The 22615-nt window shown below is 43.8% G+C and overlaps 1 long non-coding RNA gene across 4 annotated transcripts in view; it reads left to right on the forward strand.

Moving 5' to 3' along the window:
- LOC120407804 overlaps nt 1–22615 on the forward strand; it is a 58302-nt gene that overhangs the window by 6953 nt on the left and 28734 nt on the right. The window contains exons 1-5 of one of the 4 annotated variants that reach the window (XR_005600265.1): nt 3647–3702; nt 6354–6427; nt 9588–9801; nt 9963–10100; nt 10437–10977. This is a non-coding gene — a long non-coding RNA (uncharacterized LOC120407804). Of the gene's footprint in view, nt 1–3646; nt 3703–5148; nt 5231–6353; nt 6428–9587; nt 9802–9962; nt 10101–10436; nt 10978–22615 lie in introns of those variants that run through there. The other 3 variants (XR_005600264.1, XR_005600262.1, XR_005600263.1) reach the window with 3 other exon arrangements.

Here is a 22615-nt window from a genome sequence, read left to right on the forward strand (position 1 = left end):
GCTGCTGAGCTGATTATGATCACCGTGCTGGAGAGAGCGAGGGCCACAGAGCAGGGGCGATCAGGGAGCAATTGGAAGCGAGTTTTTGAAGAGAGAGAGGTGACCAGAAACTAACTTTTTTTTAAGAGAGTAAACCATTAAAACCCAGTTTTCCACTTTCCCAAAGACGTTTTAAAACTAAGGACATTTTTTAGTAATTAATAATAAATCTTTTGTTTTTCTGTTTCTTCATTCTTCATTGGAACATGGAAGCATTCTGTGCTGCTTGTTGTGTGCAATTGGGGTGTGCAGGGAGTGGGGGGGCGGGGGGTTAGGGGTGGGGGGGGGTGGGATAGGGGGGGGAGCGGGTGTTGGGCGGTGTGGGGGGGGGGGGGGGTGGGGGAAGGGGGTGGGTCTGCTGGGGGATCGGGGAGGGGGGGGGGGGGAGGGGGGGAGGGGTCCAAATGCATGTACGGGGAGGACTGCCTACAGCCGGGGAAGCCTGCCTTCACAGACACACACCACCAGCAAGGCAGCATCAAGGAAAGACCTGGGACCACCACACAGCCTGTGACTGTTGCTGTTGCTGGTGCCCCTGTCCTGCACCTGCCCCCCCCCCTGTCCCCCTGCCTGCCCTGTGGAAGACTAAAATTAAAAATGCAATAAAAAACGAAATGACACAAAACACACGGAAACAGAGAGTAACAGCAAACACTTTTTAATAATAAACTACAACAATAATGGGGGAACTTGGGGGTGGGAAACTTGGATGATTATCAAAAGATGGAGTGGGAAGTCTGGTAGAGGAACAACTTCTCGAATTTACAGGTGCCTCGGCGCTGCCAGGGCTCAGTGCGGTGACACCTCTCACGGCACCCCCTCTGGCCTCAGGGGTTGCAGTTTTGGAGGGCGGGGGGACTCTGACGTTGGGCGGGGGGGCTCTTCTCTCCTGCTGCCTGTCAATCTCTCCTCCTCCTGCCTGTGGCCTTGCAGAACAGTCGCCTCGTGTCCGCTTGTTTCCGCCTGCTGGTCTAGACCAAGCAGCGCCTGCCCCTGCCTCACCTCCTGCCCTCACCTGTACTCCTGGCTGCTGACACGCTCTCTCCCTGACGCTCTCTGCTCTGCCGCCTCCTCTGCTGCTCTGCTCCTCCAGTTCCTGGAACATAGCCTCCCCTGGTCTTTTCTTTGGCCCTTAATCTTTTAGCATGGCCTCTGCAGGCTAAGTGTAGGCAGGTTGTGAGAGGAGCATATTTGTGATGCGAAAAAGTAGTCGAGTTAGTGTGAACAAATACATGTTTCAGTACACAAAACTCAGTCATACAGGAAGTTAAGAAAGACACAGCAGGAACCAAAGTCAGGAGATCTCGGAACTAGTCCGAGATTTGAATCACGCTCATTGGCGAGCGCGAGCTGCATCCCTTACTGCAGCGAAGAGAGACAGCTGCATCAGCTTGCACCTGGTCTAGCTGCTAGCTGCAGCTGCAAGCTGCTGCTAATACTGCTTGCAGTGACCTCTGACAGCTTGGGTGCTCTGTGCAGCTGTCAAAGAAGACATGCATCTCGCATCTCTGCAAAGCCTCTGTTAAAGACAATCTCCCTCTGTTTGCCGATGATGCCTGCATGCAATTGCAAAGTCATGGCTGCAAATGCAAAATGCAAATGCAAAGTAAAATAAGGCAAGTAATGCCAAAAACTAACTCAAACAATTAAGTAAAGTAATTCTTAGTACAAAAGTAATTGCAAACACAGTAAGCACTTACAAATCCACAAGTACACATGACACACCCTCAGGCGCTAATGGCACCTGCACTGAGAGGATGACATCTCCTGCACAGACCAGGAGAGAGAGGCATGCTGGCGGGCGATGGTCCCCTACCTGAGGACCCCTCAGAGCCCAGGAGAGAGCGCTGAGCAGCTTCATCTAAAGAATGAAGAAACTGGTGCTGTATGCTTTGCCAGCTGCTCTCTGAGCTGAAAGCACCCATATAGAAGGCTCTGCCATTGCTCTTTGTGCTGTTTGAGATGCTGTTTTTTTTGTTTCTATTTTATAAATTTTTGTGTATATTTGCTTTTTTTTTATTTGTTTTTTTTAGTTTAAAAAAATAAAATTTTTGTTTTTATATTTATTCTTATTTGATCCTTCCCTGATTCCCTGTCTGGTTTTAACCTGGCGACGTTGTTTGGGATCCTCCGGGAGGATCTGATCCTCTCCCTGGCGGTCAGGGGGGAGGGAGTGGCTGTGGGATCTCTGTGAGGGTGATGAAGAGATCCCCTCAGGTCATCTTCCCGCCCGGGGAACAGGCCAACAGGGAACTCCTCACCTTCCTCAGACCCCCCATCGGGGGGGGGCACTGTGGCAGACTATCCTGGCCTGCAGTCTCAGTGCCTCGTCACTGGTGGCTGGCTGCAGCCACTGCAGACTCGCATTGCTGCCTTCTCAGTGCCGCGTGTCCTTTGCTCTCTCCGAGCCTTGCGCCGCATCGCATTTGATGGGCTTTTTGATAGGTCTTTCACTTTCACTTTGCACTGCTCCGCTTCCCGGCCTCCTGTTCTCTTTGCGCAGGTTTTCTTTTCGCTTGCCCACACAGCGATCAGATCCGAGACTCCCCCCGCCTCACCTCTCACTCTGAAGCACCGACTCCCCTCCTCATCAGACGGACGGCCACCTCTGCTGGAGCTGCTCTTCTCGTCGCGGGAAGTCTGGGACAGTCTGGGATGTTCTGCCCATTGCTCAAGTTCAACGGAGCTATTGGCTGATGTGCAACAGGAAAACCAGATGTCAGCCACCAAGACAGGAAAATGAATTCTCCAATTCACGCCACCTTCACAGAATGGTGCTGTGAGAATCCTGGCTGAAACCAAGAGTGGTGAACTGCCAGAGTGGTCCATTGTGGGGAGCAAGTGAGCTGCTACTACAGAGCTGTGAGCTGTGGGATATGCCCGTTCCAGCCAGTTTCGCTGTTAGCGTTCACCCTGGGAGTGACTCCTAGTAAAGTCCTAGTGTAGCTAAGGCCAGTCAATTATTTCTAGCGATTAGTGGACTATTGAGCCTCTGCCTTAGATAACCACAAACAGCCAATTATAAGTGGCAAATAGTTTGTGAGCAAAGGCTAACATGCTCACAGAAATGATTTGCTGAAGAATTGCAAATAGCAAACTTATAAAAATGAGTTTTGATAAAATTATTCACAAATAGAGAAGGGGCTACATTTGCAGAATGAGTTATTCGCTGTGAACTGTTTGCTGAGCTCTCCAAGATTATAACACTCTCCACTATTCCTAAATTCACATAGCAGTAGTAGTAGTAAATAAAAATAGTCTGATTGTGTCCAAAAGCCCAGTTAGGGATTGGGTGGGGGCTGTTCAAAGAAGGAAATGAGAAATCATGTAGGCTATGTAAATGAAAAGGGTTCTCATGTTCAGAGCTGTAAGATGTTGTCCATCCAGCCATCACCTCTCTTAGCCTGACTATTTTCTGAGGTAGGAGAGCTGCTGCTGCCATGCAATATATTCAGACTAATCAATCTCTGTCTGCAATCGTTACATAATGAGTGTTCTAGCTTATGACCCTCAAGTATAAATTGCAATAAAGTAGTTTTATGTCATTTAATTTTCCTTCTAATTGTTCCAAATACTCTCTGAATTGTTTGTTTGTTTCCACACAGCAGAACAGAATCTCCAAGAGGAGGGGAGGCGGGCTGGCTAGCTTTTTGACACAGACGGGTAAACTCTGCTTTTTCTGAACTGTTCTGCTATTAGCACTAGGTTTCTCATCAGTGTGTTTTGGTTCCCCAACAATGGGACAATGTATGACTTGGATCTTATTATTAACTTGTCTCATAAAGTGCCATGTAAAATTAATAAGCAGAGTGAGCGAGAGAGAGTGCATTCAAGTCTTGGGAGAGTTAAGAGCATCAGAGAGAGCATGAACTCAGATATGCGAGATGGGGAGTTAACTGCATACAGGGATTTTCATAATAATGATAATGGATTGTTTAAACGCCATGGGGTCAATGGTTCTTATTTTCATCCCATCTACACTGTAACAACTTCCGTGATGGCTGGTCTGGTTATAAAACTGTACTCCCCCAACACATTTTAAAAATGGCTTGAACATGCAGTATTGATGGGAGCATGTTCCCAACACAAGTGCTATCACCATATTCCCAAACCTTCTGAAGCCCAAGGTTAAGGTACGATTTGGATCATGGTTAAAATGCAGTTCAGTTGCATTTACTCAGCAAAACTGAATTGCCCTTTAATTACATTGGGGAACTACAAAGTTGCAACTGGGTCTCACAAGGTAGTTGTTGAGATCATCATGCATTTGGAATTTCCTCCTGAGTTTTTCAACAATTTGTTGTGGAGCTCTTCTTCCAGCTAAGGAGTGACACGGCAGCCTCTTTTGAAACTGAAGTCAATTAAGTTCCAAGACTTAGTGGCAGGACCTGCTCAATTAGCAAGTAGCAATCAGCTGTTTCTTCCAGAGTCCCAAGAATGTAGCCTCCACAGCACAGGTGCTGGAACTACAGGTGAACATAAGAACATAAGAAAGGCCGTACCGGGTCAGACCAAAGGTCCATCTAGCTCAGTATCTGTCTACCGACAGTGGCCAATGCCAGGTGCCCCAGAGGGAGTGAACCTAACAGGCAATGATCAAGTGATCTCTCTCCTGCCATCATTCTCCATCCTCTGACGAACAGAGGCTAGGGACACCATTCTTACCCATCCTAGCTAATAGCCATTTATGGACTTAGCCACCATGAATTTATCCAGTCCCCTTTTAAACATTGTTATAGTCCTAGCCTTCACAACCTCCTCAGGTAAGGAGTTCCACAAGTTGACTGTGCGCTGCGTGAAGAAGAACTTCCTTTTATTTGTTTTAAACCTGCTGCCTATTAATTTCATTTGGTGACCCCTAGTTCTTGTATTATGGGAATAAGTAAATAACTTTTTCCTTATCCACTTTCTCAACATCACTCATGATTTTATATACCTCTATCATATCCCCCCTTAGTCTTCTCTTTTCCAAGCTGAAGAGTCCTAGCCTCTTTAATCTTTCCTTGTATGGGACCCTCTCTAAACCCCACTGCTGCACCCCCTGGCTTGAAGTGGTTTCTATCATATTCAGGGTTTACAGTTTGGTTCAATAGTTGTCAAATTGTTCCAGCACCCCTTCTCCGCAGAAATGGCTCTCATTTCCAGGCCCAAGGAATGAGAGCTGCAGCTAATGCTAAGCATTCTTGGAAAGGTATGTAAGTGCACTGCTTCAGATTTAAAATGTAGGAAACATTCTGGTTTACATCTTAGGTAGGTGCCTATATATTCCCCACTGGAGTGGCTAGGAAGTCTACAATATATACAAAGAGTGACTTCCAGCTAATATAAACTCTGCACAGTACCCAAGACTTTGCCAGGGTGAATCTCCCCCTTTAGCTCAGGCTCACCTGGCAGAGTTGTTATTTGTTAACCATGGGGAACTTGTTTCCATTGTATGCTGTAGAAACATGCAGGATGTACAAATTGCAAATCTAGCCAGAGGTCAGGAATGCTGCTGGCTAGGTATGCATTAGTGTCTGGCTATCCCCTGAGATGCACAATTTGATCCCCATGTTCTCAGGCATCCCAAAAACTCGATGCTACTGGTGTGCAAATGAAACGTGTACATAAGGGACAGCTCACATAAGTTATCCTCCAGTCTCTTTTTGCTGTCCCCCAAAAGGCCATGGTGCAAAGAACCCATCCATATCAGCTAGAGGCTGGGCTTTTGTAACACCCTACATCTGAACAGCCTAAAACTCTGAGGGAATTTGCCTCTGCAGCCACACTTTTTTGGCTGGCCATTCTTTATAAAAGGCCAAACTGAAAATTCTCAGCTTTCAGAAAAGATCAGATCCAGATTCAAACTTTGCTGCTTCTCTGACGTTGAGGCAGGGTCCTTAGAATAGTGGGAGGTAGAAGACCAGGGATCTGAAATTGGGAATATAAGAGTGTGTTCCAAGGTCCCATGGTAATTTTCACCCAAAGTCTGTTAGCCTCATTGCTGTGCAAACTGGCAGGTACATGAGGATACAAGAAAATGCCAAGAAGACACCCTTCCATCCTGGTCAAGAACAGAATCAAGTGGAGTAGGTGCCTCTGGGTGTGGGGGGCAGAAGTTTGGCAAGAAAAGCACTGTTGGGAATCTGAAATTTTGGGGACTAGATTAATTAAAACGAAACCCTGTATTTTTTTTAAAAAGAGTAGAGGCCAGAAATACAAAACATTCTCTACAGATTTGTGACTTTGAGTCTCATGAGGTTTTATGTATTGAATTGCCATCAGAATGTGTCTTCTAAGGTTTTGAAATGTCTGTCTTTTCCATGGTGTGTCAGTAAAGAGAATTGGAGGGAGACGTACACCAGCAGCTCCTGTAGTGAATCCACTGCAAAGCCCCACAGCCTTTCAGGTAGAAATTTTTGGTTTTCCACACACTCATCACAATCACTGAAGTTCTCTTTTTCATACATTTAAAAGGAGCTTTACAGTGAACCATGATTCCAGCCTTTTTGTGCCCCACCTTCTGATCCAAAATTGCAGCTTCAATATTTGTGGACACATGGCCTGATCCTGCAAATCCTTCCTCAGATGAGCAAGTCCTTCCATTAAGACTGTGCCCTTTCCTCGCAGGTGATGACTTAGCCACTGTGATCTCATGTTTCTGTCACTTCCGGGTTAGAATACTGCAACTCACTCCACCTGGGCATGAGTACAGTGGCACATGGGAGAGGCAGCTAATGCTATATGCAGCAGCCTAGGGCATGGCTTGAGCAACACGGACTGATGTCAACATATTTCACCAGCACTCCCAGAAATTCCACTGGCTCCTCATTCACTCCTGGACTGAATTCTTGATTCTAATACAAAAAGGCACTTAAAGGGTTAGGACCTAGCTACCTCAGAGTCTGCCTCGTCATCAGCCACAGCCCACTGAGACAGCTGCGCCCAATGGAGATAACACATCTGGAAAGGGCCAGGACAAAGCAGCACAGGGACAAAGTGACCTCAGTTACAGGCTCAGATTATGAAACTTCCACCATAGTTGATCAGCCACAGTCCAAATCTCACAATATTCAAACTGAAGTGCACACCCACCTGCCAAATAACCGCACCCACTGCCACAGCGATCTTCCTCCAGGAAGAGCTAACAAACTGAAGCCAGGGGGTGACAAAGAGAAAAACATGTGGTCTACTTGCCAAAGTAAGAGTTTCCAGGACTGGGCCCATAAACTTTCGGGGCAGATTTTCTGTCCTGGGTCCCGTCCCTTTATCTGAGTGGCATACAGTACCAGGGTCTGGCCACAGCTGCCAATTTGAGAATTTGTCTGCTAATGGGACTTCTCCAATGGCATAAAGCCACCAGAGCCCACTCCTAGGCCAACTGCCCCCACAAAAGCAGTGCTAGGGTGTATGGGAGGGGTGCTTTGTACCGCCAATCCGTGGATGATGTATATTCTCCTATGGACTATAGCCAGCCATAGGCTGCTGTAACTCATGTCAAGATTGGAGCAGTTTGATGCTTAATTGGCTACATGTAGAACCACCCCACCATCCAGTTCTGAGCAGATTTCTGTGCAGGAGAGCCCCTCTGTTTTGTTTTATTGATGTACTTAACTTCTGTTATTCCAGTTACTCTTACCAAAATATATATTTATCACCACAATTTGTGTTCCACTTAACACATGGTACACCCTCTACTGCTACTGCTGACTGAAGTGTGCAGTTTAGGCGGGACTAACAGAAAGCACACAGTCTGCCCGTCTCATTTTCATGCTTTCTTCCATGATTGTACTCCCTTCAGCCTCTTGTGAGCAAAGGGGTATCATTCTGTCTATTTAGCATCCTCCTTCAACTCGCTTCTTCCAAAAAACCTACCACTTTTAACTGACCTAAGTAAGAAATGCTGCCATTTACCTATCATAAATAATAATGTTACAAAACCAGCCTTGCACTGATATAAGGCAGAATCTTCCTCTGATTTTTTTTTTGTATAATTTTTGTCTGTTTGTTGGTTTAGATTATAAACTCCTTGTGGCAGGGAGAATGTCAAAACATTGCTTGTATACCAGATGCCAGGTAACACTTTTTTCTGCTGGACGCTGCTGGATGTTTTTCATTGATCTGCCTTGCAAAATTCCATTCAGATGCTCACCTTGAGCAAGAAATACTTTTTGACAGGGGAGCAAAAGGTCGTTAGTTTCTTCGTTCCCATCACCATCACAGGAAAGGTGGGTGTGAAGTAGCTTGCATGCTAGTAGATGTTTGTGAAACATTTGGAAGGCTGCAGTAACACTATAATGAAAGCTGGGTATGCAACCATCTAAAAGTTTCAGCCATTTCAAAGGCAGTGACTTGAATACCTTTGTGCTGGATTTGAATTAGGGTCTGAGGATATATGCACATGTCAGCTATTCTCCCTCTACCAAGGGAGACCAGCCAGCAAACTAAATTTGGAAGATTCACTGTAATTGTATAGAACACAGTTTAGTTATACCAGCTGTAGACTAGGGCCTGCAAGAACAGACAGTCCAAATGCAACAACTGGAGTCACTGGAGATAAATATGCATTTTGGGTTTTTTTTGTTTTTGTTTTTTAAAAGCCAGCAGTGTGTATTATTCATAGTTTGTCATTTGCAGTGGAGGAAACAGGATGCCCTCTGACACCTCTGAAGAAGTTCATGATTTATTGGAAGCATCGAAAGAAATATAAAGCCAAATAGTAATATAGTCCCCCAGGAAAGGCTTGCTTAAGTCTTTTACATAGTATTAGAGCCACTGTAAATAGTTGGACTCAGATAAAAACCCTGGCAAACATTCAACACGGAATGCTTGAGATATGAATTTATTCATTCTTTGATGTCAGGAGAGTTCAGTTTTGTCCAGCCTCTAAGTACAACCCCCCCCCCCCAATGTTTATTTAAAATAACTCAAGCTCACATAAGACCACGATACAGAGGTGAGACTGCCTCTGAAGCCTCATTTTGCTGCATGGGTTTCAGGGCAATGAATGCTGTTAGATATTCTGTGGGCTACAATCACTTGTGACTGGTCTTTGTGCTCATTGTCCTCCACTACAGAAGAGATGTGGACAAATTGGAAAGAGTCCAGCGGAGGACAACAAAAATGGTCAGGGGGCTGGGGCACATGACTTACGAGGAGAGGCTGAGGGAACTGGGGTTATTTAGTCTGCAGAAGAGAAGAGTGAGGGGGGATTTGATAGCAGCCTTCAACTACCTGAAGGGGGGGTTCTAAGAGGATGGAGCTCGGCTGTTCTCAGTGATGGCAGATGACAGAACAAGGAGCAACTGTCTCAAGTTGCAGTGGGGGAGATCTAGGTTGGATATTAGGAAACACTATTTAATTGGGAGGGTGGTGAAGCACTGGAATGGGTAACCTAGAGAGGTGGTAGAATCTCCATCCTTCGAGGTTTTTAAGGCCTGGCTTGACAAAGCCCTGGCTGGGATGATTTAGTTGGGTTTGGTCCTGCTTTTAGCAGGGAGTTGCACTATGTGACCTCCTGAGGTCTCTTCCAACCCTAATCTTCTATGATTCTATGATTTATCATTTAGTTTCAATACCCAGTGTCAATAGAATCATCTGTGATCAAGTGGATGAATGGAACTGAACGTTTGTGTGGTAGGGTATAAACCTCACACTGGGCAACAAGCTGCTCTAGGCTCAGTCAGCCCTGTCCTGTCCTGCCACACATGCACAGCCTGGAGAAGGCGGTAAAAGGGAAGTAGAACAGTGAAGAGGACAGACCTTCAACCCACAGCTCCAGAGGTAAGAAAGGATCTTTCCCAACAACAGCTGACTGAAGATCCCTCCCTGGTGGCAGGGAGGATGTGATTCTAATACATCCTGAGAGGGAGGCTTCCCCCAAAAACTAATTCAGTTGGTTAGTGTTAATTCCCCTGTTTTTGTTTGTGATCTACCCCCATAAGGGAAGAAACTTGGAAGTCACCTGGCTGGATGCCAATTCACAGGAAGAGGCAGGCCACCACAGAGGAAGAGCACCTGGCAGCTGCACCCCCTAGCAGACACACAACTGCAACGCCAAGCCCAGCCCAGAGGCGTAAGTGGTGAGCTGACCCCTTCACACTTTGATATAATACCAAGTAATTCCTGAATATATGCAGTCGCCATTGTGGGTGTTTTGTTAGTAACCCCAATGTCAGATTTAGACTCATATGCCTAATCACATACAGACCTGAAATGCTCATCAGTGCAACCTTCCCAGGCTGCAATTAATGAGCAGCCATTGAAAGATTCTTGTTTTAAAGAATGACACCCTTACATCCATTCTTGCCCATACTTGTTCTTACACAACCAGGCATTTATACTCATACATTTATTCCTGACGTTGCGCTGCAGGTGAGCTAGCTTGTTTTATAGTCAGCACTTATATGTCATTGCAGGATGGATGGAAGCAAAAAACGCTGAAGCTGAAGACCAAACAAAGTGCAGAGATTTGCTTGTCATAGAGTCCCACCACAAGATAGAGCCTGTCACTAATGTATATGTTTGGCGGACACGGTCACTTACATGAGGCTGGAGGGTTGGTTTATGGTTGTTCTTTATGTCAGTTATCCAAGGATCATCTTCATGTTTGGTCTTTTAGCCAATGTGTTTCACTAAATCATCACAAAGTGACTCTGCCAAGGAAATAATCAGCAGTACATGAACTAAGGCAGCCGTCCAGACTTCACGCAGATTTAGCAGGGGAAGTTGGTGAGCTACCAGTATGAATATTAGTTAGTTTAATGATTCATGTGTTGTCAAAGTTCACACTGCAAATCACATGGAAATATCACTGTAAGCAATATTTTAAGACAAGGGAACAAGAACCACATGTTAGTGTTACCCAGCCCAATGCAGTTTAAAATGGCTGTGTTAAACACAGCCGTGTAAAACTCAGCCATTATCATTTGAAGTGGAGCACAGTCCCACTGTAGTTCACATGCAGGCAGACTTTTAGAAGTGCTCACTTATTTTGTGTGCTGGGAGGGGATCAGTTGGGCCATTAATGATATTGGAATATCATTAAAATCATATAATTTGTATCACTTTCTAGCTTTCTTTGTCTACGTCTGTTCTGACATGATTTTTGTGGCCAATCTCAAGAACCACTGGAGATAGAGATTTATGCTATATGCCATTTGAACACAAGGGGTCCAAGTTCTGAGGTGCCACATGGCACTGAATTCATGCTCTAATGGTTTGGAAGGCAGAGACCATTGAAATCACTGGCCATTTAGAGAGTTCAAACTCTGCTTGGAAACAGTGCTCAAAGCTTAGAGCAGACACAGCTGAAGAGTCACAAATGCCTAGTGAGCTTTCCCTAATCATGCTGGAGGCAGAAACATCTGTTTTTCAGGATCTGTACAGCTGACTGATCCATACATTTGATGGAACAGTTCCCTTTCTTCTGTGACCATTTAAATCCCTGAGAACCTTCATATATACCTCCACTACTGGACTTCCTTCTCCTGAGAGTATACCATAATGGTTTGGCTGATTTCTTCGTGTCTCATTTTCACTGGTGATTTTTGAAAGACATATGTCTACCCTGAAAGGACTGAGGTGACATTCATCTGCATTCCTTTGCACATTGCATTTAGACTATATCTTTCATGATGCATATAAACATATATTCCCCATTATGAGATCTGATTAGTCAGGATATCTTCATTATGTACTGGTGTCAGCTAGGCAAGTCTTTATCTTCATGCTAAATGAATTATTGTTACTCAATAACCTACAGCTTCCTTTTTCTTGACCACCTGGTTTTTCTACAGATGATTTGAAAAAGTAAGAAATTTCTGTGCAGTTGCACACAAATTCCACTCATCCTAGGCTCTCAGAGTGCTATCTGCCATATCTGTACATTTTCTTTCCTTGTATGTATACTGTAGATTTCTGGAACAGACGTGCACTAGGCGTGCTCTGTGTACTATGTAACTAGATACATAGATGGAATGTAAAACCGGCATCAAAGCACTCCCTGATCTCATCAGAATAAACATTTACAGCTTTTCTGACCTTTTCATGTGGATCATGTCTAGCCCTTCATCAGGTTCAGTATGATTTAAAATGTAGAGCAACACTCCCTTTAGGCTGTTACATTAAAGTCCAGATGAGAGCAAATGTTCAAGCTCAATCTGAAATTTTCCACCAATTTCCAAATTCATAACCTGCAGGCAATCACAAGGAGGCTGGCTGCACATTCCTATTCACTGATCCCGAACAGGGACTCTTTGTACGGCATGGCAGGAAGATGATGTAATATTTTCCCTTGCTGCATTTGAACTAAAGATTATTTACTAACATAGCAAATGTCTAGAGAACATGTATTTGGTTCATTTTTGTTTTTGTCTTCAGTTTGCAGGCTATTTTCTTATTTGCACTACTAACATGTTGGCAGCAACTAGGATAAAAAAATTCTATTGCCTAGACTTTATACTTGATGTACAACATCAGAAGTTCTGCTGCTGCTTTAGTCTTCACTTTAGGGCCAAAGATTCAGATTATGTTCTGAACATGATGATGTGAACTGAACCTCTTAACTGGTTTGATACAAACAGAACGTTTGGAAACCTGCTCTGCTTTTGGTTGCAGAGGTAGAACTTTCTGCACAATTTAAAACGTGTGTGATTGGAGGTACATGCAAGTGCAAGCATGGGGAAGTGGGACTATAAGGAGCTGACTGGGCCACTTTTCCCCCCTCCTGATTCTAGGCTGTCCTAGGGGCTGGTGAGGCCTCCAGAACAGTTTAAGTAGACAGGGCAGCCTGAGTTAGGGCAGCCCATCCTTTGCTGCCCAGAATCTTCACCGTGCTACATACCATGGCCCCAGCCCAGCATGTCTTTCCTGCCCCCCGCATGACAATACACCATACATAACTAGTTGGAAATCCATTCCCAGAGAGTAGTTATCAGTGATTCACAGTCACGCTGGAAAGGCATAACGAGTGGGGTCCTACAAGGATCAGTTCTGGTTCTGTTCAATATCTTCATCAATGATTTAGCTAATTGCATAGAAAGTACAGTTATAAAGTTTGCAGATGATGCCAAGATGGCAGAGGTTGCAAGTGCTTTGGTAGATAGGATTAAAATTCAAAATGATCTGGACAAACTGGAGAAATGGTCTGAAGTAAATAGGATGAAATTCAATAAGGACAAATGCAAAGTGTTCCTTCCTAAGTTGAGTAATCAGTTGCATGCATACAAAATGGGAAATGATGGCCTAGGAAGGAGTACTGAGGAAAGGGATCTGGGGCTCATAGTGGACCACAAGTTAAATGTGAGTCAACAGTGTAATGCTGTTGCAAAAAAAAAAAAAAAAAGCAAACATCATGCTAGGATGTATTAGCAGGAGTGTTGTAAGCAAGACACAAGAAGTAATTCTTCTGCTCTACTCCACTCTGATTAGGCCTCAAATAGAGTCTTGTGTCCAGTTCTGAGTGCCACATTTCAGGAAAGACATGGACAAATTGGAGAAAGTCCAGAGAAGAGCCACCAAAATGATTAAAGGTCTAGAACAGTGGTTTTCAACCAGGGGTCTGGGGCCACTGTGGGGGGCTGTGAGCAGGTTTCAGGGGGCCTGCCTAGCAGGGCCAGCATTAGACTTGCTAAGGCCCAGGGCAGAAAGCCAAAGCCCCACTGCATTGAGCTGAAGCCCAGGGCTCCAAGCCCTGACACCCAGGGCTGAAGCCAAAGTCTGAGCAACTTAGCTTTGTGGGGCCCCTGTGGCATGAGGCCCCAGGTAATTGCCCTGCTTGCTACCCCTTGAGGCTGCCCTCGCTTTTATATGCAGAAGAACAGTTGTTGTGGCACAGATGGGCTGTGGAGTTTTTTATAGCATGTTTGGGGGATGGGTTCAGAAAGAAAAAGGTTGAGAACCCCTGATCTGGAAAACATGACCTTTGAGGGAAGATTGAAAAAAAAATAGTTTTTTTTATTGTGGAGAAGAGAAGATTAGTGGGGACATATGTTTTCAAGTACATAAAAGGTTGTTACAAGGAGAAGGGAAAAATGTTCTCTTTAATCTCTGAGGATAGGACAAGAAGCAATGGGCTTAAATTGCAACAAGGGCAGTTCAGTTGGATGTTAGGAAAAACTTCCTAACTGTTAGAGTAGTCAAGCACTGGAATAAATTGTCTAGAGGGTTGTGGAATCTCTGTCATTGGAGATTTTTAAAAGCAGGTTAGACAAATATCTGTCAAGGATGGTCTAGATAATACTTAGTCCTGCCATGAGTGCAGGGAACTGGACTGGAAGACGGCTCAAGGTCCCTTCCAGTCCTACAATTCTATGAAGCGTCCTGCTGATGGCTACCTTGTCAGCTTTACGCTAGCTTTATGGGGCAATTCTCTCCTGGCCTGCTAAGGGGCTTTTCTGATCTCTTTATGCTTCTATCAAGTATCAGAGGGGTAGCCGTGTTAGTCTGGATCTGTAAAAGCAACAAAGAATCCTGTGGCACCTTATAGACTAACAGACGTTTTGCAGCATGAGCTTTCGTGGGTGAATACCCACTTCTTCAGATGCAAGTGGTGGAAATTTCCAGGGGCAGGTTTATATATGCAAGCAAGAAGCAAGCTAGAGATAAAGAAGCACTTTATCTCTAGCTTGCTTCTTGCTTGCATATATAAACCTGCCCCTGGAAATTTCCACCACTTGCATCTGAAGAAGTGGGTATTCACCCACGAAAGCTCATGCTGCAAAACGTCTGTTAGTCTATAAGGTGCCACAGGATTCTTTGTTGCTTTTATGCTTCTGCAACAGCATACAGGGCTGAGCTGGGGAAAAGAATCTCTCCCCTTAGATCCAGTCATTTCATAAGTGTTTTCTGAGAAGTGCTGGATCTGTCATTCCCTAGTGATGGAATTTCTTGAGTTCACAATAAAATTATATGGCCTTGACAGCTATAATGCATCTTCACTAGCAAATAGCCAGCCTCAAACCTATCTCTAGCTTCTTTATTTTTTGGCTGAATCTGTGAACCAGTTAATTTTAAGCCTTAAAAGATTTGCTGTAGTACTTAGCTCACGTCCAAGCATGAGGAGTGCTGGGGTACATCTTGTACTTGTGTTCACTGCTGGCATGTAGCACTTTTTTACCATCTATTATAACACTATTTTCTTGGGGTTTTTTTTACTAATCACATTTTTAATAGTCACTTTAGAAACTTGTATACAGCTGAGCATCAGCCTCCAAAAGAGGAAAAATTAGGATGCTCAAAAGTGGCAGGACAAGAAATGCAGAAAGAAGATGCACTTGGGTTCTTAAAACAGCCATGTTACGTAGCTATATAAGAACATAAGCACATAAGAACAGCCATACTGGGTCAGACCAAAGGCCCATCTAGCCCAGTATCCTGTCTTCCGACTGTTGGATGACACAACCCAGATGGATGACGCAACTCAAAACTCTGGCCCTGAACAGTCCCAAACTTAGTGGGGTTTGAAATCTGGATGTGGATTTTGCAACATGGAGCCTCCTCTGATTTCACTGGACCAACACCCTATTCAGTTTCCCGACAACCGCACTGACTCACTGCATTGATGGCTCACATTTCCTGCATTGCAGTTCTTGCAATGCCTGTGCTCTTCAAGCTTCCTCATTCTCTTTTTCTATCTCTTCCCTCAAGGTTCTAACTCCCCACCAATCACCTCTAAACAATATAACATTTTTCCTAGCATTGGATGCTGTACTCGTGAGTGCTCATTCTAGGTGACCGTGTATATTAATGGATTTCCCCACTTGTAAGTAGTTAGGAATCTCTAGGTAGAATCTGAATCTGATTCCCAGGCACGTTACCTGAAAGTGTAAAGCTAACTAGCAATTTAGGACTCCTGCTAAAACTGGGTAACTTTTTAAACTTGATCAGTGTCATGTGACAATGAATCACAGAAAGAGTCACTTTCTTCTCATGCTGAATGAGGAACTGTATTCGAATAAGAAAAACAATATTATCCCTAAAGCTATTCCCCTTGCTTTGCTATGCATCTCCTGTCTGGAACCTTTCCTAGCTCCTCTTGATTGTCCGCTCTTCTGTGTAGGGTCTGGGGACTGACACATGGGATAAAGGGAGGACTGGGCTTTCCTACTCCTAGCTGTGTCCACTTTGAGATAATGGGCACAAAGCCTCCTGGTAGAAGGGGAACAGGAAGCCCCAGTACCAAGGGGAAGACAACTACTTGAGCCTGGCATGGTCAAACAGACCACTGGTTGCATTTTGACTTCTTTGGACTCTTGTTTTGTTAATCCCTGGAAGAGGACGACTTCTGTTTAGCTGGTGGGGTGTGTCCTCCTGAATCACCCTGCCAGATATGGTGGATCAATGTGGAGGAAACTGAGGCCTGGCAGCACTGGATGAAAGCCTAGGGAGAACCCTTGTGTTGCAGCACCTTTTTGTGCCTATATCTTTATTAATAACTAAAGCTTGATGCGCCAACCCTTATGCAATTCACTTCAGTGGGACGACTTCTGAGAGAGGTTTGTTGGCCCACAGGCTTTTAGTCTGGTCACAGTCTTTGCTTTAGGCTAGAGAAGAAAAAAGGTCATTCCCCACTTTCCTCTTTCCCCACCAGTGATTCCAGTATTGGCAGTTGCTTTGTAAATCTTCCTAGACTGCATCCCCAAGCAGTCACTATGGCCCAATGCTGTGAGGTGCTGAGTGCTGTCAGTTTTCATTGATTTACCTTGAAGGTTCAGGCCTTCAGTAAAGAGTTCATCCCCAGTTCACTGGAGGTAATTTCCATTTAATCCCGTCACTCTTCACCTTCCCTGCCCTTCTCCTCCATCCCCAGTTTGGGCATCATTGTACAACAACCCAGTATCAGGGAAAACAAGCAGCTGCTGAAGAATTCTCAGCCCATTGCCTGGGCTGGGGTGCTGAAGAGCCATGTGTGCTGCACTCTTCCCTTGAGGGCTAAGATCATTACCTCGGTGATGCTCCCAGTCCTAGCTAATTCTTGGAACAAATGACCCAAGGTAGCTAATCTGAACCAAGTCTCCCATTTGACAGCACGTTGCACTAGGTTATTAGGCTGGAGCCTGCTGCTTTACTTTCCAAGTTTTATTAATTTCAGTGTATATTGCTGTCGGCTGTGCTTCTCTATAGCTTGTGTTTTCTCTGCTACAGATGGAAAATAGGCTCATGCAAGGAGCTGTCTTCAAATGCAAACCTTCAGGGGCCAGAGCTTGAGAACATTAGTGTATGTTTGCGGTGTGCCACCAAGTGCACACACTAATTTAAGAGCATCTGCATTTCTGTTTACATGAGTTCTATTCAAGGACTTTCATAAGTGATGTGAGACAAAGTAGAGATGGCATAAAACCGTGCTGCTGCTTAAACAGCTCCTCTGTGCTGATATTCCCCTTCTGAGAACAAGAGCATCTAGGCCATCAAATTGCCTTGACGTGCCCTTGCATCCTCATGCTGACGCGCAAGACGTTTTCAATGCCAACAAAGCATGACACACACGCTGAAGTTAGCTCATTCAAATAGCCAAAAAGGCCAAGACGTGGCTGGATTGGATTTCTGCAGCTGAAAGGAGACACAGTTTTTGTATTTGCCATATAGTTTTCTTCCAGTTAACAGAGCTTGCAGTACTTTGTAATAGTCAGTGTAATGTATATAGTGGATATTGTAACTGTTGTTCACTATGTGACAAAGGGATTTCTTTCTTTTATCTCAGTGACAGGATGATGAGCACTCAGGAACAAACATTTTTGCCATTCACTTACCTGTTTTCACTCTGTGCTGGATACTCACCCATCTGGCCACTCTCTGGCTGGGCCACACAGCCAGATATCCACTCTGCTGGCAGCACCAGCAGAAACCTAGCATGGAGAAAAGGATAAACATTGCCACTCCAGTTTTTCACATGTTTAAAGGACTGTACGCAGCCATGCTGGAACAATTTTTATAGTGGGGGTGCTGAAGGCGGAAACCATGTAACAGGGTTGTGATTATTACTTCAAGCCAGGAGGTGCGGCAACACCCACAGCATGGTTAGTTCCAGCACCTATGACTGTACAAACATTATTTAACCCTTACAACACCCCAGTGATGTCGATAAGTATTATCCTCATTACACGGATGAGGAAAGTGAAACCCAAAAATGTGATTTGAATTGCCCTAGTTTTACAACAGGCCACTAACAGAGAAGGGAATAGAACTCAAAATTCTTCAACTCCAGCACCATGCTTAATCCATTAGACCAAGTTTCTTCTCAGAAACTTATCAGGGCTTAGGTCCCCCTGCCTCTGACACAGTGAGAGATAGGGAAGAACTTTTCCCTTCACTTTCTACTCTGGAGGGAAGACAGTCAAGATGGAATGAAGAGATCTAGTGACTGGTGACTCTTTCCCTGGCTTTCAGAGAAGGACAGAGAAGAACTTGCAACTTTATACTTAGCTCTTCCCTACATGAAACTCCCATGGTATTCTCATGCTCCGTGGGAACATGGGGTGGGTGGGACACTGAATGATGTGAGGAAGAGGAGAGTTGTAGAAATGGAGGTGGAAGGATGAAACTGAGGAGGAAGGGTGAAAAAGGAAGAAAGGGGGATGGGCATAAAGGGAAGGGAAGGGGAGGAGAGAGAGGATGGAGTCAAACAGGAAAAGAGAAGGACCTAGGAAAGAAGGCTGTTGGTGGAGGAAAGGTACAAATTATCTGAGTGAAAATGGACTCTGGAAAAATATACTAAGGCATTAGGTAGAAAGATTTGTTCCCATTCTTATACTCAATCACTAGGCCACTGGAAAAAAAGAGAAACAACTTTTGTCTCTAATTTCAGTTACAGTAATCTTAGGTGTTACCTGTAATAATATTAGATAAAAAAAAATTCCATACAGAAGTGATTTTTTTTAAGTTGACAGTGTCTCTTTAGCTGCACAATAGCTGCAGCTCCAGCTATTGTTATTATCAGGGTGTTTCACAACATTATTCCACTACCTTGAGATCATCTTTCATGGTACGATATTGTTTCATGTTTAACATTTTTTCCTCAATAGACACTGCAGGTGAGTACAGGTAATAGACACGTGAGTGAATTTAGTATTCAAAGCACAAAATCTTACACTATCAGCTGTTGTACTTTATAATTCAAATGAGCTGAACACAATGGATGAAAAAATGCAAGTAGATTTTTCAGTCTCTCTCTCTGCATTTTTTCTAAAGAATTGTAATTACAAGCAGGCAGATGTTTTGGATAACAAAGCACTGGGGATATTGGGGAAACTCACTGTAATTTTTCTAGGTTAAAACTCCAGCACCTACAAAATCAATAACATGTTTATTAGAAACACAGGATCTTGTTCAGGGCTTGCTTCTTGACCCATTTCACCAGTTTGTTGCTTTTATATTAAAAATGTACCCGTCAAATATTGTTTACACCTCTGCCTCCCCAATGAAGTTTTTACTTTTATAGCTTCTCCTTGGCCTTTACTAACCCCTGACATTTGAGTTTCCGCTGCAGTTCTGGAAGCTCCATTTTTTCCCAAGTGTTTTTTTTAAATGCTAGTCCTAGGGGCCATACTATGCCTTTGGTAGTAAGCCCAGCAAGAGGCAGACAAGCAGGCTCAGAAATCTCTTTGAGGTGATGCCCAGGGAGCTTCTGATGAAAGTTCCTCTCAACAGAGTAGAGTCTTTGGGCCCAGGAAGAGGCAGGCACTGCAGCCTCCAAACCCTAGGGAGCACAGCTCCCTGAACAGTGGTTAAACACCCCTTCTCCACAAGCATCTCCCTGCTTCCTGGGAAGAGAACAGCACGGGTAGGATTTAATGTTGCTTCTGGCAGCAATAACTCCCCTGAATTTTCCTGTTAATATTTTCTGGTTGGAGGTGATCATGCTGTGGGACCAGCCCAGCAAAGGCAATAACAGAATCCCACCACCTGGCTCTCCTGAAACCAGTTTGTGTTTAAGCAGAGGTGGCCAGGGGCTTACTGCTTCCTTGTCTCAGTGTCCATCCTTGCCAGATGTCTGAGGCTTCTGCTCACTTCTCTCAATAAAAGTGGAGCGAAATATCCAGCCCTTGTTGCCTGGCTTCCTTTTCCCAGTCCCAAAACATTTATCCCTTCGAAGTGGAGAAATCCCATCTATGTAAACTAGCGTCACCCCAGCAACTCCATTTTCCCCCCTTGTAATATTTTTAAATGCTAGTCTTACCTTTCACTTGCAGCACTCTGCACCACACTTGCGTTCTCACAGCAGAAGCAGAGGCATGAGTGTCACCCAAAGGAAGCTTAAACCTTGTTTGGGCATTTTGCCTTAGAAATTCTCAATAGGTTTTGTTGTTCCACAGAAGTCTGTGAGAGGTGACAGTATCTCCCCATCTTTCCCCCTTGCATCATACCTTTGTATAGGAATAACTTACAAGATATAGTCAAATCCTGGTTTCATAGGTATACACTCTGCTTTCATTCAAGAAATGAAAGGCTTCATTGATACCAGTGGACTGTCACTGCTCTTCCCATAGTTGACACTCCCGCCATGAAGGAGTTAAAAGGAGCAAGGTTTTGTGAAAGAGATTTCAGTATTTCTCTCCCTGCTTTGGGAAGTCACTGCTTTAGCCCACATATTCCTCTGAGGATTTAGTACCTATCTCTCAAAGTACATTTGCAATAGACCAATACAAAAAAATCCTATTTATAAGGACTCCAATCAGATCTTTCAATGCTTTCATGAAGTAGCTCTGAGCCGGCATTCACAGCTTATTTCTACTTCTGCTTCTTCTACTTAGACTTAATTGCCTTCATCTTTCCTCCAGCTTACTGTATTTTTCCTGCTAGTGATTATTCTGACCCAGCCCCCCTCTCTTGTTTGGTTTCTGGCCGAGTTCGGGGCTCCCTGCATCCCATCTGCATGTTACAGCTTATGCTGCCAGGCTCCTTCTCTTCTCTCCCTGATGGTTGTAGGCCTGGAAGCATTTTTACCATGTTGCCATGTAATTTTTTAAACTCTTTCTGCAAAGTTGTGCATGTTCATTTTCTCTCTGAGAGTCTGACCTCAATATTATTTGTCCCTCTTCGTCTCTCTACTGCCTCTGGACATGCACATTCTTCCCTAGTCCCTTTTGTATTCTTTATTGGTTCTAGCAAGGCTGCGTGTTTCCTAGTTTCTTTGATTTGGAATTTCCCTCTCTGGAATTTTCTATCTATTTGGAATGATAACAAATTAAGAGTTAATGGATAGTAAAGTTTATATTAACTCATCCTAGGGATCTGTTCTCCCCTTGCAAAGTACTAATATCAGTCTCTGAAGTCAATTGGGTGAAACATGGAAACAATTTCTAAGTTAGAGCAAGAGAAACGGGCAAAACCAGAAATTAAATGGACAACCACATGACTGAGAGAGGTACACATATGTCATTACAAAATGAAAATAATTGTAAAATGTGTTTTCCATTCCCTCTGTTGTTTTTAAGCAAAAATCATTTGTTTGAATCTTTACTGACATTTTTAAGAAACAAACCAAACAGCAAATATGTCTTTGCAATGGTGCAGGCAAGGGCCATTTTGATGGCTAAAAGTACTTGACCATAGTTCATTAATGTATCGATTGTTTGAGTAGTCCATCCCAGAACTGTGCAGTGCACCCTGGAGTTAATGCAACATGGGGAACACTCGCTGAAACTTTGCAGTATTCATTTTCAGCATGCTTCTCAGCACTGTACATAGCATAGCAGTGTTTAGAGCATATTGCCAACCAGGTTGCTAGATGCTCACTTGATCATTGCTGGCACGTGTTATTTGTAAAACAGGCCAACAGTTTTTATTTGAAGCATTTTGGGGCTGAAAAATGAATTTTTCAAAAACAAAAGTTTTGTCAGAAAGCTTTTACTTTACTGAAATTTTCCAATTTTTCATCTCAATCAAACAAATGGTTTTTGAGTCCAAAATGAAAATATTCTTGTTTTCAGATCTGGCGGGTTTTTTTCCTTCTTTTCTTCCATTTTTTCTCTCCCATCCTCCTCTTCGCAGTGGCTAAATGGAAAAAAAGGGGGGTTGGTAGAAGAAACACAGGGAGAGAAAGAGGAGAGGAAAAAACCTGAAAACTTTTGTTTTTCAGTTAACAATTAATACCCCCCAAATGTGTGACATTGTAAATGAAAAATGTTGTTTAAATTTTTTTATGAAAGATACCATTTTGATGAATTGTAATTATTTGTTATTATAAAAAGTGTGATCTAATTATAGAGAACACTAATTTGACACAATTATTTGTTATTGCCCAATAATAAAACAATTATTTCACCTCTGTAAAAACAAGCATTTTATAAATACCAGCTTCTACCCAGCATCAAGCCAGCCTAAGGGAGATTAGGAGCCAAATTCCCATTGACTTTTGATAGGAAATGGTACCCAACTCCTTGAGGTGCACTTGATATTCTCACCCTTAATCTCTCTAATTTGTGTCTGTACCATCACTTGTAAAAGCTAACCAGATAGCATGAAGTTACACTGAGCAGAAAGTTGTCAGCATAGTCAAGTGTAATGAGAACTTTTGAAGGTTATTTGTTTTTATCTGTAGACCCAACTGATGCAGAGCAGAACTAGACAAAATTGTGCTAAAAACTGACAAACATTT

This window comes from Mauremys reevesii, linkage group 6, assembly GCF_016161935.1.
Source record: "Mauremys reevesii isolate NIE-2019 linkage group 6, ASM1616193v1, whole genome shotgun sequence".
NCBI lineage: Eukaryota > Metazoa > Chordata > Testudines > Geoemydidae > Mauremys > Mauremys reevesii.